This window comes from Eupeodes corollae, chromosome 1, assembly GCF_945859685.1.
Source record: "Eupeodes corollae chromosome 1, idEupCoro1.1, whole genome shotgun sequence".
NCBI classification, from domain to species: Eukaryota; Metazoa; Arthropoda; class Insecta; order Diptera; family Syrphidae; genus Eupeodes; species Eupeodes corollae.
This window is the reverse complement of record NC_079147.1, coordinates 79,480,173-79,497,211: the sequence shown is the minus strand read 5'-3', so window position 1 is coordinate 79,497,211 and position 17,039 is coordinate 79,480,173.

Below are 17,039 nucleotides of genomic sequence, written 5' to 3'. Positions count from 1 at the left end.
CTTCGAACAATTGCACTCATCATCTTTAAAAGTTACAAGCAAAAAATTTAACAATCTGCATTAAATAAAAGCTATAATACCGAGACTATTGGACTTTTTATGGCTCATTGAAATACCAAGACAGAGACACTCAAAGTATTGAAAATTGGTAGTTCTTTAATTTGTTTTAAATTATCTTTCTGAATGTGTATGCAATTTGAATTTATCTGATATTTACTTACTTTTTTGTTTGTGTTATAAAACAAATTCTACTTAAACTAATATAAAATTAACATTGTCAGTTCAGCTTTATTCTGAAATTAATCCTTTATAATTGCATTTGTAGTGCATTTTAAATTAATTAGTTCTTTTAACTCATGTACCTTTTTATTTTTTGATTAATACATAACTTTAATTAAATGTTTCTTACTAACTTATTATTCGTTTATTCGACTTTTTTGTATTTCAGTATTCTGAAATGTGTTCCTTTTATGTTTGCCATTAGAGATTAATTTTTTAGTTGGTTTTTGATTTTATTTATTTATCACTATGAAATAAAATAAAATATTCGAAGGATTTTAAACTAGTCGTGTTAAGTTTTTAAAATAAAAAAAAATACTATTTAGTAAAGAAAGGAATTGGTAGCAATACCTCGTAAGTATTGAACATTTTAATGCAGTACCTCGTAAGTGTCCATAAATTAAAAACCCACACATTATTTTGACACAAATGTTATTAAATATAATAAATTGTTTCTTTAATAACTCAAATCAACATTTTTTTTAATTTCTTTAATTTTTTTAGCGGTTTTAAAACGTTTTTTGTCTATTTCTGAAAAACTTGGAAAAACGACTTACGAGGTAATGAAATTTAACCGTCGATATGTTGCAAGGTATGTAAGGAAGTATTGGCAAACAATATTACCAAGTTGTGAAGACATTTGGCTACTTAAGAACACACTCAAATTTACAATGAAGCTGTTCAACAACCTTTAGTTTCAAAATGAAACACTTAAAACTTCATATATAACATTTATTACCATTTACGACAGTGAATTCGCTTCCAAATCTACTGATACATCTTTCTGGGACATCAATTAATTGGGATTAAAGGTGGCAAAACAAAAATGGAATCAATGAGATAAGAAGTGATCTATCCTCCGATAACGAAAGTTTTCATTAATTATCGAAGAACCAACCGATGTTAGCTCTGCCAAATATTTGGCATTGGTTACTAGTTTATGACGTAATTCAAATGTCCATAATTATATCCGCGCTATATTTTTAGGACTGAGAAAGTTAGAGGATGCGACAGCCAATTGCAGTGCCAGAGGCTAAAAATTCAAGTTACTCACATGATAGGTTGAGCTACAGATTTATGCATCTGTGATCGTAATGGAGTCGGAGCGAAGTAAAAAGAATTAAACAATGCAATCTTTTACTTTGATTGTTCCTGTACTGTACGCTTATGTGGTACTCATGCTTCTAATTCACTGTAAATCTCTTTAAAAGTTCCGGGGGACGCACTTACTTTGCTTTTAGGTTATAAATACCTGGATCAATTGCACACCATCTTGTTTTCTTTTTTATATTTTTATAAGGTAACTATACCCATCCCGGCTGATATCATGAGATGGGTCTCAAATCTAAACGAAGCCCCACCCTGGTAAATAGGCAACTGAAAGTCTTCCAGTTTAGTACCAGAGTCAGTGGTCCTTGGGCAATTTACCCCTCCAAAAAAGGATGGTGATTACTGAGGCAGAGAGGCGCGCGCCGAGCCGCCCGTGGTATTGATACCACAGTAAAATTTGAAAGGCGGCCCAGAGTTTCTTAATCAACTTTTTAACGCCAAAATTCATATGTATAACGTAGCCTAAATAAAAGATCGTAGTTTTAGTCACTTTTTTGTATAAAGAGTAAAACATATAAACTAATAATCTTACCAACATTAAGGTTACACTTATTTTTTCTTTCCTTTGGGCTATCCTATCTCAGGCACCAATTCAGGTTTAATCCTTTTTGTATTCTTGAGCAGGATGTTTTAGAAAAAGGCACTATAAAAAAAGGTAAAAACCATACTTGACTAAAAAACACAGACAAACTGAATAAAGCACCGTATAATTCTTTGTACGAAACTCTCTTTCTTTTTTGTTAGCGCACGACTGTACTTTGTCGTCGAGATTTTCCATTAACTCGTAAGCTTGGATACGGTTAGGTATTGGGGTAACGATCTTCTTAAGCAATGGTTGTCCAAAAAAAGGTTACTCATACATAACGTTAATTTTGAAGTTAACAAATAGATGGCAACCTATATTTTCGGACCGTTTCAAACTCATAAACAATGAATCCCTTAGGTCTCATTAACTTTACATCTCATTGCAAACCGTCACTGCCACTGCAACGAATACCAACCTAAAACGTAGAAAGAGAACGGAAGATCTTTACTGCCACATACTAAACGATCTCATGCTGTTTGGAATGCGCCATCAAGAATGTCAACGGAAGTTTGTATTCCTGAATAAGATAATCTTTGGTTCTATGTTTGAGAATTGAAAGTTGTCAACCTAAAAATGCAGAAGAAAGATGGCGGTGAGATTGGTTAAGTAACAAAAAAAAAAAACGAACAATATTTTTTTTTTTTCTTAACAATAGGTTATTTTAGCAGGCCTCAGGAGACGGCTGCCGGCATCGGCCTAGGCGTTCACAACACAGTCTTAAACTCCAGGAAAGTATAGGGGAATTTCAAAAAGTTTAACATTTGAAGACTTCAAGTAAACGAAATCCTGCGAATAAGTTCAATAAAATGGCTTTCTTTACAAAATTTTTATGAGTAGAGTACCACTCTTTCCAGAAGCTATACATTCGTGTGGACGGATATTTTGAAATTTTGTTTGTGCAATCTTCTCGTCATGAAAAGCTTCTGTGAATTTTTTATATAACCCATGAATATTAAAATAATTATCGTTTTTGTTTATGCATTTTAATTCCGTTTTCTTTCACCGCTTTATAATCTTTAATTCCAGGCATTATACGGCTAACATCATTCGACAAATAAAAAGCTTTAAGCGCTCGATTGTTTTAGAAGTTTTCCTTTTTTTAACTGTGGGTTGTGAAGCGAATCCCCTTTTTTCCCTGATTTTTTGTTTGCCAATTTAACCATTCGTTTAGAAACTTTCAATTCTCTCCTTATCGTTTTTTTTTTGACCAATCTGGAAGATTCAAAACTTGAATCTTCTCAGCTCTACAATTAAAGACAGATTTGAAATTATAAAGGAAATCCTTAGAATTAATGTCATTATTTAAATAATTATTGTAATTTACCTCTTTGTTCATAACTTTCTTTAAAGCCTTTTGACATTCTGTTGCATTTGGTAGTCGTTTCACTTTGATTGGAGTTTCACCATTCTCTAATAATACTTTATCAATTTTTTATTCGTTGTCGACTGGGTCACATTATAAAGAAGGGTCTTTTTTCATTATCTTCAATATCATAATTCGATGAATCAGACTAATAGACACCAAAAACAATTATTAACAGATAATTCACCAGGAATTTTAGGTTTTCGACCTAAATAAATAGCCCCTTCACTCGAATTACACATATTATTCCCAATAAAGTCTTTGAATTCACCAGCACGGTTTTTCGTTATCAAAGCTAGATTTTTAACTATTTTAACTAAAGATTGCGGTCTTTATATACATAAAATCCTCTTCCGACCTTCGCTTTGAGGATCTCGCTCTTTCATCACCGATGATTGGCGACGCCAAATCTTCAGATAACTCAACTGCAACAGTTTGTTTGTAGTTCCCTAATTGCCTGCAACAACACACACAAACATTATCTAACACTATAAAATAACAGTTATTGTGTTTTTATCATTAACATCAGAAAATAAAAAAACTCAAAGCTATCTCCCACTACAGCTCCACTCCCAGACGGTTGCTCCATCGGGCGCTTCTCCCAAACGAACCGGTCTCCAAGGCTGTTCCACCGCTGCTTCCACTTGCCAACTGGAGAAATAAAGGAAGGGTATTATTTTTTTTACATTTTTATCACTTGAAGCAATTAACTAGTCTGTTAAAAGTCTGGCCCATCTCTTCTAAAGCATCATTTCTTTTTAAAACATTTTTATATGTTTTGGACCTGGTGTTATAAAGGAATTCCCGTTCTCTCATCTAGTCAATAAGTAGTTCTTCAAAACTCATTTCTTGTTCATTGCATGCATTGAATTCCTATGGCTGAACTCGTAAACGTCAAACGAAGCAATATTAGTGATAGAAGCTGCAGTCTTGGCAGAAAAGGGTGAAATAAAATGAAATCCAACAACTTAACTTTAACACTTATCTATTTTATCATCATGGATCTACATGAAATGACGAATTGATGGAGAGAGAAGAAGCAATCATCTGGCTGGAAATCAATACTGGGAAAAACTAAGAAATTCGTCATCAAGCGAACTGTTTCATCCGCTCATAAAAGAATCCTGGACTAACGAACCCTTCCCCGATGAGTGGAAGAAGGGAATTATCGTTAAGCTCCAAAAAAAAGAGATCTAACAAAGCGCGAAAACTGAAGAGAAATTTGCTTTCTACCTGCAGTTGCAAAATTAGTAGCAAAAGTCATACTGGAACGCATCAGAGAACACGTTTAGGCCACACTCGATACCGAACAAGCAGGATTCCGCGCTGGATTCTCCTGTATTGATCATATCAACACCCTGCGGATCATTGAACAGTACTTTCAATATCGATCACCACCCCACCTGCTGTTCAACGACTTCGAGAAGGCCTTTGATAGCGTTAACAGAAACTTTATCTGGTTAGCTTTACGGAGGAGAGGTATCCCAGAAAAACTATTATTAAAGCAGCATATGATGGATCCAAGTGTTCTGTACAATGGTAGGTTGTCAGGTGATTTTGAAATCCGTAGCGGAGTCAGACAGGGCTGTATTCTGTAGCCAATATTGTTTTTGTTAGTGATAAGCGATGTACTGATGTTTGTCAGTTAGCGGAGTAATCCAATTGACTTCGACATCCTATTTAAAACACTTGGATTACGCGGACGGTGTTTGCTTATTCCTTCATAGGATCATGGATCAAATGACAAAAAGTGTGGAGAAGTTTTGGGGCTGAAAATTAGTTCCGGCAAAACAAAAATGATCAGCCTTGGAACCCGACCATCCGAAAAAGTGTCAAGCTTTCATTACCTTGGAAGTATCATATCCATCGAAGGTGAAACGAACAATTTGTATCTGCCGCATCTGCAAAGCAAAAGCGGCGTTTGGTATGTTGTCGAAAATTTGGAGGAATAACTCTATCAGCTTAAGAACAAAACTATGACTGTTTCGGTGCAGCACCTAGAAGGTTACTTCAGCCATTACAAGAATGCTGCAAACCTTCGTGAATAAATGTCTTCGTAACATCCTAAGGATTTTCTGGCCAAACCGTATATCAAATTAGGTCCTTCATAGAAGGACAGGCCAGGACAATATAGACTCTTCAATATGAAATCGTAAGTGGCAATGGATTGGACATACCCTTCGAATAGGTAACAGCTGCATTGCCTTCCAAGCAATCGGGGAACTTAAAGCTGTGCTCGGGCTGTTATCCAATGCTTGGAAAAATAATTCTTTCTACTGCCAATCAGTACTGAGAAGGGATACAACACCAGGAAAATCATGATTAATGTTTACGAAGCATCTTACAGGTTTTCTTATCCATTCCTGTCTCAAACAAAGAAATGGTTAGAAACTAATTGATACTACTAAAGGGAGGAATCAATGGAATACTCCATTCCAGAAATCGCAATATTTGAGAGTACGAGAAGCACGTGGATAAGAACACTCGAGGAGAAGTCGAGGTACCCAATAGCTCGAAACGAACTAAAACACAGCGGAAACCGCATTAGATGGGGCCTAGTAAGTACAGTTTTGTTTTAGTTTTTCAACAGGGACGTTACAAAAGTCGAGCGACAGGGACGGTAAACGAAGCCATATTTCTTGCCGCTCTTTTCACATTTCTCTTCTGTACCGCTTACTATTTCATGATGGAAAGATAAACGAGCCAACAACGAGTCGATATCATTAAAACGTACTTCGGAGTCAGTGGCCTAAAAATTAAGAGCGCTACGTCCAATTTATGGTCGTCATAATCGTCCCAGCAGACCTACAATTGAGCGTCTAGTGGAAAAACTTGAATCCACAGGCACAATACAAAATATTTCCGTGCCAGTGAGACAAAGAAGTGCCCGTTATGTATAGAATATTGCTACCGCTTAGGATTCAGTTGCACAAAGTCCAAATGTGTCTCTTACACGTCGTTCTCAAGCTTTCTGCATCTCTGTGACGTCGTTGTGGCGAGTTTTGCAAGATCAAATTGACGCAAGAACTAAAGCCGCTTGACCACCAGCGTGAATTTTACTGAGCAACAACTAGAAAATGATTCTGATTTTCATCGAAAAATCATTATTGACGAGGCTCATTTCTGGCTGAATGGCTTCGTCAATAAACAAAATATGCGGCAGACGGAGTCATTGGGCCGTACTTCTTCCGTGATGATGAAGACCGGCAAGTTACTGTGAATGGGGATCGCTACCGTTCAATGATAACTGAATATTTTTGGTCCCAATTGGATGATATGTCCGGCCAGCATGGCGTTTGGAGAACGTGTTTTCTCACCAAATGGTCCAATAACTTGGCAGTCTCGGTGGTGCGATTTGACGCCGTTAGACTATTTGCTGTAGGGCAACGTCAAGTTTATGGTCTATGCCAACAAGCCAGCGACTATTAATGAACTTCGTACGAATATCGAACGTGAAATTGCAGTAGTATCGTCCGGTTTATGCTCGAATACCGTCGAAAATTTTGTTTAGCGTCTGGACTTCTACAAGCATGGCCGTAATGGCTCTGCAAAAGAAATCGAGTTCCATTCATAACAACATCAAACTTTGTTTCCCGGGTATAAAGAATTTTATTGATATCCAAAGCCGTTTCTGTTTTATTTAAAAGAAAAAACTTTTGTAGCGCTCTTATTGAAAAATCCTTATGTCCCACTTGGCTCTATATTTTCACGGAAGGTGTAAATCAGAGGACTAAAGGTGTCATTATCAAGAACTCTCCTGGACACAAATTCGAAAGAAAACACTATTCAAAAGCCTTTAAATTTTGTTAGAAGTCCCTTAAATTCAATTAACACCTCTTCGGTTTTAACACTTCATTGAATTATGTTTAAATCTTTCGCTATTCCGCAAAAGACTTCCGGCTTACAACTTTCTTAAATCTTACTAAGGACGGTATCCTTAATATTGATACAAAATCGTAGTCCTTTACATTAAATAAGAGCAAGCGAGACCAACTTCCTGTCCTATATTTACTAATTTTTATGCAATAAATTGTCATCGCCCAACCGTTAACCAAATAACCAGTGTTGTAATATATGTACATAGTACTAGTAGCTAATTCATTCAGTACGAACGGTATAGAAAGGCAAATAGACAAAAACAAAAAGGACCTACCTATGTACCTTACCTATTTGTACTCTACAGAGAGGGATAAAATATTGAAGTTAGCTCAGGCGACAAATTGGAAATTACTTTGTATTTTGTTTTCGGCTCGATGAAAGGTATAATATTGGTTATAGGGGGTTGGTTGGTGTGAAGGGATATTGCGGGAATACTTTTTGGAAATTCCTTTGTAATGTTTTTACTTTTTTTTGTGGAAGGAGCGAACTCAAAGGACCATCGTTGTTTTAATTTCAGGCAATTTCAATGCTAAAATATATCTCATGCATACCTTTTATTATTTTTAATTTATTTTTGACGAAAAATAAAATAATGGATTTTTCTCTTTTTCAAGCCTCCCAATCCCCATAGATAAGGGTGCACGTCAAATTGGACATTTTTATAATAAATTAAAAACATTGTTAGTTATTGCTACCCTCACCATCACCATATCATCAGCCTCTTCCTTTAATGGCTGTTATAGAGCGTAGTGCGTCTGTTATTATTGAATTAAAATTTTAATTAATTAATTCTACTTAAATTAATAAAATGTGATAATTTTAAAACCAGCAGAAAACCACTTAATAGGACAATTACGAGCATTGTATATACATTTTTTTATTTATTATTATTTTTTATTTGTTTCATTTGATTGAGGTTCGTGAACAAATTAATTGAACGATATGATGGTTTACTTAAAATCACAAAGCATTTTTATCAGCATATAACATAAACGTTAATACGTTGTGTAGGATTAAAAATAAATATTAAATATTTTTATTTTTTTCGATTAAAACTATATCCGGTCGGTATAGGCAGGTAATTGTATATGCATACCGCTTATTATGCAATTAACTATTTTAATTAATATATGAATAATAAACATTGAAAATATTTAATTATTCACACTGTTATTATTTGACGTTTTTTAAACTGTTTTTTCATTAACGTTTTTGTAAATTAGTATCAATGTTTATATTTTAAAAGAGTGTAATAAAATAAAGACCGGGTAAACATTATCTTTTGATTTCAAATTTAATTTTATTAATGATAAATTTTGATGGTTCAATTTTAACCAGAGAAACATATCCATAAATGCCTCGTCCTCACTTCTTCTTCGTCTGGTAAGAAACGGGGAAGGCATTGTCTTGATCCAAGAGCCATGGACTGTGATATCCGTTTTTCGAGGACTCAGGACTCCTGGGTACACTGTGCGTGGCAGATAAATGTGAACCTAGATGACAAAGAGTAGTACCCGTGGCATGATGGTTAGTGCGTTGGACTCAACATAATAATCCCAGAGGTAACCATCTTTTTAATTTGATGAATCTTTACAACGTTGAATATGGCGTCGACCTGCTGGCTACTGAAAAGCCATCGTATCCAAGAAGTGGCTCCTTTCTGGATCTTTTGCTGTACGACACCAGACTGACAGTTACAGACAAAGTGGGTAGTTAACCTCGAAACTGCTTACAGACAGTCGCGTACGACAGTGATCAATGCGGACTGGCTGCTGTAATGCAGATTCCGAACGAACGCGTGGAATTAATTTCCCCAAAATCAACAAGATATTCAGGAAAAAAAAAACGATAATGACCTTCCGTGTCTTAAACTCCAAAGAACTGAAGAGAACAGAGACGTACTCATGACAGCGCAAATAGATCCAGAGGAAGCCATCTTTGACAATGACTTTTACATAATTGAAAATCCGAAGGAAAAAGTGGAGGCGGTGGGAGCTGCCTTCCAGCAAGTGTTCAAGGTGAATGTTAGCATTCGCCCCAACCACGACCCGGAAAACAGAGCCCTACTTAATCACTTTTACCTTCGAAATGATATGACACAATGGTGATATGAGAACCGCGGTTTCATGCGGTTCAATGACGATTCCTTGGCAAATGCCATAATCGCCTAGCAAACGGGAACAAGTCCCTTGTTAGTGACGAAGGTTGAGCTTCAGCTCACCTTCAATTCAATAAAAAACAAAAAGTCAGCAGGTGTCGATGGTATATCCAACGTTGTGCTAAGACATTTACCGATGGAAGCAATTGACATTTACACCACACTCTTCAATAATACACTGAATAATGCATATTATCCAATGCATTGGAAGACCGCTGTGGTTCATCCTCTCCCGAAAAAGGGAAAGGACAACTCCAACCCGTCAAATCTTCGGTCGATAAGTCTTCTTCCGAGCATCAGCAAAGTTTTCGAAAAGACCATTAATAGGGCTCTGACTTAGTGGGCTGCGGACAGCAAAATAATGCCGGATAAACAGTTCGGGTTCAAGGCAGGTCATGACACAATTCATGCTGCGTCTAAACTCGTTTCTGATATCCAATGGAATAAATCAAAACAACAATGCACAGGTGCTGTCCTGGTTGATTTTGAAAAGGCCTTTGACACCGTATGGTTAGAGGGTCTTTACCTAAAACAGCAGGCTTGGCATAAGCAAGCCATTGTTGTATATACTTTATGAAATGCTTAACGGTAGAAAGTTTGTTGTCAAAAGTGGCAATGTAACTTCTACCACAACATTCTCAATTAAAAATGGTCTTCAACAGGGAGCGGTGAATTCGCCGATTCTCTTCAGCATTTACACCAGCGATCTGATAGGTAGTCTTACAAAGGCAATTGCGTACGCCGACGATCTAAAAGCCCGAAAGGTTGAGGTTATTAGAATTCTCTTGCAGCGTGATTTCGACAAGATTCAGCAATATTGCGACGACTGGAAACTAAAAACAAGTGTCCAGAAGTCGGAGACAATTCTGTTCCGAACTCCGTTGACTAGGGCAATGATTGATATTGGCTCAAGATGGTCATCGTTGATCTTCACGGGCAGCCATTATCGAGCAAAAGTGTAGTGAAGTACCTCGGTATCTGGTTAGATCAGTATTTATATTTCGACAGACATATAAATGCTGCGCTGACCAGGGCCAGAGGAGCCTTCGCTCTGACGAAACTGCTGTTTTTTAGCAGTCGGCTTGACCCCAGAGTGAAGGTAATTTGCTACATGGCCCTCATACGGCCGATGATCGTTTATGGTTGTCCTGTGTGGTTCAACGTTGCCCCTTACCAAATGGAGAAGTTTCGGGTGTTCGAACTGCAGTGTTTACGACGCTGTACCGGCTTATATCGAGCAGCCGAATCTTCCTTCGTTGCATTACTATTTCAACGAGGTCTTATACAACGGGGCTCGAATCAACAGAATTGACAATTTCGTGATAAAACTCGTTTGAGGTCACATTGCAAAAGCTATGTCTTCGACAAACAATTTAATTTTCGGGGCGTTCTATCCGAACGACGAGTATTTTGAAAGTGCACGCTTGAGCGACTTTATTCCACCAGAGGCATTCCTCTTTTAAGACAAATGCGGTCTGACACAGGATAGATTGGCAGTTCCGTTAATCTACCACGTCAGACGAAGAACCGTGGATAGGCGACTCCTGTACAATCGGGACGTCAAGGCACAAGGCGGAGCAGAGCTCCTTCGGTTCAGTAGGGCTGTGTCCGAACGGGACAATAAATAAAAAAATAAATGAAATTTAAATTGAAGTAAAATAGATCTTAAGGCTGAAAGGCATTAGTAGTTAGTATTATAGTTTAACTTAGAGTGTCCGTATCGGACCATTAAGTTAGTTGTAAGTTATGGATAACTAGGCTAGTTTTATGAATTTTTGTCAAGCTTTAAGATAGGTTTAAGAATGAATTAATAAAAATGAAAAAAAAAACGTACGTTAGACTTTCATGCGGGAGGTCTTGGGTTCGATCCCTGCCTATGCCACCTGAAGTGTTTTTTACGGGTACTGCCTCTTGCGAGGAATTGACAAATTCTCCAAGAGTAATTATTGTCATGAAAAGTTCTTTCTCAAATTAGCCGGTTGCATTCGGCTTAAAACTGTAGGTCCCTTCCATCCCTGACACTATCAGACAGAAATGGTTGAGTGTTGTCAGTCCCTAGGCCCTAGTTCTCAAACGGACTGTTGCGCCACCCAATTTATTTTTATTATGTGAGTTTCTTTTTGATTATATTCTTGGTACTAACCTCTTAGTAAGTAATGTTGGAAATGAACCAACCTTCAGCACTAAAACTCGACAAGAAGTCCTAGATATAACTCTTGTCTCCGATAAGATACATCATATGATCTTAGACTGGTAAGTATCCAAAGAAAACTCGTTGTCTGATAATAGATATATCCTGTTCAATAACAATGTGGATGATAACCCTAGTCTATTGACTTTTCCAAATTATCAGAAAACGCACAAGGTTTCAATCAGGAACTTATTACAAAGTTTACTAAAACCTCCACTTTATCTAGTCCTTCCTCGAACGCTAACGAACTTAACAACAAAGTCAATAACCTCACCTCGGCTATGAACAGATCGCTGGAAATTGCTTGTCTACTTATTCATATGAGATGAAAGAGGAAACCACAATGGTGGGTTCCAGAGCTTGACTCGCTCAGGAAGGAATGCAGGAAACTTTTCAACTGGGCCAAAGCTGCAAGACTAGCCTCTCATTGGGATTCCTACAAAGAATCCCTAAGAGTTTGCAAGAAGGTACTAATTAAATCTAAGCGATTTTCCTGGCGACCCTTCTGTGGCACGATAGGTGAAACTTCTGAAGCCTCTAGGTTACGGAAAATTCTTTCAACTAATCCAGCGATGCCAAGCTGCTTGAAAAATGCAGATGACTTTTGGACAAATTTAAGTAATGAATCGCTGAACTTTCTATTGGATACTCACTTTCCTGGTAGTGCTCTTACCGAAACTTGCAAAAATTATATACGTTCAAGTTCAAATACAACATATCCACATAGTCTGATCACAAAGCACAAGCTACGATGGGCTCTCAAGTTAAAGTTGTTTAACACCCAAAGCAGGTAAATGCTCGCAAGTCAATCCTATAGATTGGGCAACTCTTCTGACAGACGATTCTAGAGGGTGTTCTATCCCCTCTCTTCTGGAACCTAGTGGTGAATGAAATCCTAACTAGTCTGGATGCGGAAGGTTTCAGAGTGATAGCCTATGCGGACGACGTTGCTATAGCAGTTTCAGAAAAACATCTTAACATCCGAAAAGAACTCTTACAAAATGCCTTGTACAGACTAATACTTTGGTCTGATCGGTGTGCACTGGGTGTTAAAAGACCCAAAACCAATTAAGTCTTATTTTCGAGGAGATACAAAATTCCATTTGTCAACCCTCCCTATATAAAAGGAATCCAATTCAAATTCTCAGACGAGGCTAAATAACTGCGTCTTGGCCACTCCGTAACTCTTAGGTATTTAGAATCAATTCCAAAGCACACAGACTACACCATCCCTCAACTGTAATTCGACAGAAACTTAAAGATTTCTATACCTCCCACATTCCTGGAAGACGAGACAATCCATTTCTATACAGGTTGTTCAAAACCAAAGAAGGGGTCGATGGAGGTGTGTACTCTGAACGACTGAAATTAAGTCCCTCATTCCGCCTTCCCAATCATTGTAGCGTGTTCCAGGCGGAATTATCGGCGATAAAATAAGTCTTGTCCTGGCTTAAAGAAAAAGTGATATGAACATCTGATATCCGTATCATAGTCAGGCTGCTATCAAATCACTGGACACTGTCTCTACAAACTCTAGAACAGTCCATAACTGTCGATCATCTCTAATGGAGATGGCACAACAGTTTAATACTCACCTTTGCTGGGTGCTGGGCCATAGAGACATTCCAGGTAACTGTAAGGCAGATGAACTCGCCAGGAACGATACAGTGCAGCCCATCCTCCCACGTTTCGCAAATACTGTCATACTAATCGCTACTTGTATACTGTTGCTAATGCAAGATGCTAAGAAGAAGGCAAACACCAGGTGGAACAACATCAATACGTGTCAGTTCAGGAAAAACATCTGGCCAACACTAGATTTAGAGCGTTCAAGGTGCTTGCTATCTCTTAGCAGATCGCATATAAGCTCGATAAAAGGAGTCATAAGATGTTCAAACGTTAGACATGTGCATTCTATTTATTTATTTATTTATTTATTTATTTATCATCAAGCAGAGAGCTAACTCTTACAGACTAGGATTTACATAATTTTTTTAATTTATTAATAATATAGATAATATTTATATGAATGAGAAAAACAAAAACTCAACAATAATATAATAACAATTAACAAAAATATTAAAGTGAGCACCTTGTTTTGTAGGTTGGCATATCAATTCGCCAATGTAGTTTAAAGATTAAATATCGAGTAAAGTTTCTTTGAACTTTTTCAATTCTATTACAGGAGTTTCTATAAAAAGGATTCCAAACTACACTAGAATACTCCAACACAGATCTTACCAGAGAATTAAAAAGTGACTTAAGAGAATATGGATCTTTGAACTCTCTTGTGTTTCTCTTTAAAAACCCGAGCATTTGATTAGCCTTGTTAACCGTATAGTCAATGTGTGGCAGGAATGAAAGTTTAAAGTCTAAAACGACTCCAAGGTCCTTTTTACATTCAACTCTTTCTAGATTTACATGATTAAGTTCATAATTGAATAGAATAGGGGTAGTATGTCTAAAACACGACATAACTTGACATTTAGAAACATTAAGATGGAGGAAATTAGACTGACACCATTCTGTTAATCTAAGTACATCTTCAAGAAGTAAATGACAATCAGATAGACATTTAATTCCACGATACAACTTAAGGTCATCGGCAAATAAGAGACAAGGAGAAGATACAAAAATTGACGGAATATCATTTATGAATAATAAAAATAACAATGGGCCCAAATGACTTCCTTGAGGAACACCTGATGGGACATAAATATTTTCAGAATAATAGTCTTCAATTTTAACAATTTGAATCCTGTTGGAAAGGTAAGATTTTAACCAGCTCAGAAGTGTAGAGTGAAAACCGAGAGAATACAATTTATGCAGAAGCACCCTGTGGTTAACACGATCGAATGCTTTAGCAAAGTCAGTAAATATAATATCTGTTTGTATATGATCTTCAAATTTATTTATGATGTAATTAGTCATTAGAGACAGATTTGTTGTTGTTGATTTACCAGAAATAAAACCGTGTTGATATTCGGATATATAGTTACGTAATTGAAAAGATAACCTGTTGTAAACAATTTTTTCAAATAGTTTTGGCATTGTAGAAATCTTGCTAATAGGCCGGTAATTGGTAATATCCTGCTTAGATCCAGATTTAAAAACTGGGGTAAGAAATGATAGTTTCCAACTATCCAGAAATTTACCCTCGGATAGAGATGCATTAAAAATGTCCGTAAGTGGTTTAGCCAGTGAACGAGCACATTTATGAAAAATAATAGGTGGAATCCCATCCGGACCCTCCTTTTTACTTGCATCAAGCTCAAGCAACGCTTGTTCTACTTCGGAGACATCCAAAATCATAGAACCTATATCAAATACCTTAGAAACACTTGGTAGTTCCTGGTTTGAAAATAATTCCGAGGAGTAAACGGATTGGAAATATCTAGCAAAAAGGTTACAAATTTTTTGAACATCACTAGTTGTAGAATCATTGAATTTCATGCAGCTTGGATAACCAATGGTCTTACGTTTAGAATTAATAAAGTTCCAGAAACATTTACTGTTATTCCTCATATTACATTCAATCGTAAACATGTAGGAATTATAACAAAATGTGTTTAATATGTCAAATTCGCGTTGAATAGCCTTATATTTAGATCGAAGTTCAAGATTATTATAATTTTGTTTATGTAATTTGAAAGCTTTATTCTTTCTATTTTTAAGATTAATTAATCTCTTATTAAACCATACAGGGTTTGAGCTCAATTTCGAGTATTTACTTGGAATAAATCGATGCATTGCTTCTTTGATGGCTGTCAGTAGATTTTTATTGGCGATTTCTAATTGAATTTTGCTATCAAATAAAAAAACAGAATCCCAATGAAAGTTAAGAAAATACTCATTCATTGCATCAAAGTTTGCTTTGCTGAAATTTGGAACATATGTATTATAAACATTATTTTTTTTAATATAATCATAAAAATGAAAGGTACCTTCTAACGCAACATGGTGTATAGAATTTTGTATAAGCGGCAAATCAGACTTTTCAATAACAATAAAAAATTCTTTATCAACAAAAACCAAGTCAAGAAGTCTTAAATTATCATTTACAAAAGAGTTGATTTGAATTAAGTCAAATTGACTGTAAAAATCTATGATACTTTCTTCAATTTCGGAATTGACATTGTAAGGAACAAAATATTTTTCATCTAAGTCTAGAATCCAATTTATATTTCCTTGATTAAAATCTCCAATACATATAACATGTTGAAAATTATTAAGATTTTCTAAAATATTTTTACAATTATTAAAATGTATATTATACACCTCAAGAGAACTCCTAGGAGGAATGTAGCTTAACATAACAAAAACTTCAATATTATTATTAAATAAAAGTGATACAATTAACTGATCAATATCAATCTTTGCTTCACTGATGTTATTATTAGATAGTAAATTTACTTGTTTACATGATAATGAAGAGCGTATGGCAATCAAAATACCTCCTCCTTTTTCCATACCTGTTAATAAATTACATCTATCTTTCCTAAATACAGTATAGTTACTTAAATCAAATAATTCAGATGTAAATTGATTAGATGTCAACCAAGTTTCAGTTAACATTATTAAATCATATTCAGAAGATGCAAAGATGATGTATAAATAATCTAGTTTAGATCTTATGCCTCCTACATTTTGATAATAAAAAGAAATTTTACTTGGAAATTGTAAGGTTTTTAAAGATGAAGCAGCAACGTTGTCTGGAGCACTTGAATATGATGAAGAATTCTTATAATCTGGGTTGTTGATTAAGCCAACTGAAGTTATGTTACATCTGCCGATTGACGACCACCTTCGTTTTTTGGCCTGTTTACAAATAGTTTTACTTTCACAGACCTAGGCCATATAGTTGCGTCACTAAGTAATTGATTAAGACAGTCTGCAGGAACACTCAGTTTAAAGTTTACAAATCTAATGTCTGATGCAGAAATATCTTTTTTAATTAGTTTATAACACTTGAACATATCTGCAGGTATACAAGTTTTTGTAGAGATATGATTAACTAAATCTTCTGGAAGAGTATTAGAATGGAACCTAGAAACATGAAGCCACTTCTTAGGAAATAAAGCATTAAGAGAACTTGTGCCTGTTCCAGTGAGTTCACGATGTTGATTTTGTTTAGATTTTTGACCATGCAGTACACTTCGATTTGATTGTTTGATTACAATTTCATTTATTTTTTTATTTACTTCCCTATTCTGGTTAGAAGTAGAAGCAGCAGCAGAAAGTAGCATAGCAGAGTTGTTAACAACAAATCGATTGGAATTTTCTCCTTCGCACCTATTAAGAAAATCATCAGCGGCAGTAGTTATATCTTCATTATTCACGACTACGACGACGGCAGCAGCGGCAGAATCCGCAGAATTCAAGAGGACACAAGCGTCCACAGGTTTTTCTCAAAACCCACCTCTGTTTATCAACTCCTACACTCACCTGCCAGCGGTGAACATCGGGTGCTTAG